This window comes from Orycteropus afer, unplaced genomic scaffold (genome assembly GCF_000298275.1).
Source record: "Orycteropus afer afer isolate SDZICR_OR568_19922 unplaced genomic scaffold, OryAfe1.0 scaffold00841, whole genome shotgun sequence".
Lineage (NCBI taxonomy): Eukaryota > Metazoa > Chordata > Mammalia > Tubulidentata > Orycteropodidae > Orycteropus > Orycteropus afer.
In genome coordinates this window covers 60886-63287 of record NW_006922428.1, presented here as the reverse complement: position 1 = coordinate 63287, position 2402 = coordinate 60886, and positions in this window count along the sequence as shown.

The window sequence follows — 2402 nt, the reverse complement described above, 5'->3', positions numbered from 1 at the left end:
ATAAAGAAAACAAAAATCCTCACAACTGGACCTATAAGCAGCATCACGATAAATGGAGAAAAGATTGAAGTTGTCAAAGACTTTGCATTGCTTGGTTCTACAATCAACACCAAGGGAAGCAGCAGTCAGGACATCAAATGATGTATAACACTGGGCAAGTTGGCTGAAGGGACCTCTTTCAAGTGCTGAGGAGCAAAGATGTCTCCTTGAAGACTAAGGTGCACCTGACACAAGCCATGATATTTTCAGTTGCCTCATATGCATGTGAGAGCTGGACAGTGAATAAAGAAGACTGAAGAAGAATTGATGCTTTTGAGATGTGGTATTGGCAAAGAATGCTGAAAGTACCACAGACTGCTAAAAGAACTAACAAATCTGTCCTGGAGCAAGTGTAGCTGGAATGTTCCTTGGAAGCGAGAATGGCCAGACTTTGTGTCACCTACTTTGGTCATGTTGTCAGAAGGGACCAGTCCCTGGAGAAGGATGTCATGCTTGGTAAGGTGGAGGGTCAACGAAGGAGGGGAAGGCTCTCAAGGAGATGGACTGACACAGTGGCTGCGGCTAAGGGGTCAAGTATAGCAGGGATCACAGAGCTGGCATGTGATTGGGTGGTGTTTCGTTCTGCTGTGCATAGGATCACTATGAATTGGAGATGACTCAGTGGCACCTAACAATAACAACATCTGTCTATACCACCAAAAACCAAACTCACTACCACCGAGTCAATCGTGACTCATAGCAACCCCTCCTTGGGATTCTGAGGTGGTATCACTATGGAAGTAGATTGCTGAACCTTCCTTCTGAGGAGTAGCTGGTGGATTTGAACTGCCAGCCTTCTGGTTAGAAGTCAAGTCCCTTAGTTACTCTGCCACCAGAGCTCTCTCTCTATCTATCTATAGATAATAATTACAAACTGGAACTAAAATTATAGTTGCAACACATAAGAGATAGTTGAGTGAGAATAAGTAAAAGGAAAGGCAAAGAATCATATGTCTCTCTTATTCTTGTTCCAAGGAAGCATACAGATTTTGATATATCTTGTTAGACCATTTAATTATGGTGTTAAGTTAGAGTAAGTGAGCAGAAAAATGAAAATAGAATGGGTGCTTTTCAAATGAGCATGTAGAGGGCAAACACCAAAAGTACGATATGGTAAGGAGATAAAATGAAACCAAAAGAAATATATAAATTGCAGAAATTAGTCTTAGTATTACAATAATCACATAAGTAAGTTAAAATTAGTCATTAAAAGAAAAAAATAGATAATTTTAAGTTAAAAGATCTAGAAAATATGGAAATACAGAGATAGGAAATGATATGCTTGGCAAATAAGAATGAATAGCAACCTGGAGCTGCAATTTTTTTATGATACTGGAGGAAATGGCAGGTGAAAAACTTCACAGGGGATGAATATAGTTCAAACTGGTAAAATACCAAGAAGCATAAAAATTATCAACACATTTACACCTAATGGTATATTCTTAAACTGTATAAAATAAAAACTAGTGTAAATAGTTAACTCATGATCTATTTTAACCCACTCTTCTCAAAAGCTAACTGATCAAGCAAAGAAAAATAATCTAAAACTTTGCTATAATATGGATTATGATTTCCTAGGGCTACAGAGCATTAAATTTCAAAGTAAAAGACTAGCAAAATCTTCATATCTGTAAATATTAATATATTTTACATGAATATTTCTCAGAGAAAATATAAGTGATCTTAAGAGATATATAGAGGTGAACTTCAGTGAATAAAGCACCACATTTCAAAGTTTATGCAATAAAAATTAAACTGGTAGATAGAGGGAAAATTATAGATTTGGATACCTTTATTAAGAAAATGAGCTAATTTGTAAGTGCTGGTTTTAACTGAAAAATTAGGAAAAAAAAAAAAAAAAACTACCATCCAGTATACCTAAGAACATAGTGAGCAAATAAAATAAAGGAAAAAAAATCAAGTACAGAATAAAAACAATCCGTAAAGATGTTTGACTGAACCAAAAGTTGGATCCGAGTAATTAATAAAAGATTGATCAAGAAAAAAGGAGTAATGCTGTACATAATTTAAAATACATAAAATTTAAAAATGTAACAAAACAGGAGAATTAGCTACAGTTATACCAGAGATTAAAACAATCATAGAAGAATATTATGTAAAACCACATAGAAAAATCAGAAAACTAGAAAAAAAGGTGGATAAACTGGTGTAAACTTTCAAATGCCAAATTTGGTAGAAGCAAAGGATGCCCACTGCTGTCGATTCAGATCCGAGTCATAGCACCCCCTCCTTGGGTTTCCAAAGCAATATCACTATGGAAGTAGATTGCCCTATCTTACTTCTGAGGACTGGCTGGTGGGTTTGAACTTCCACCCTTCTGGTTGACAGTCAAATGCCTTAGG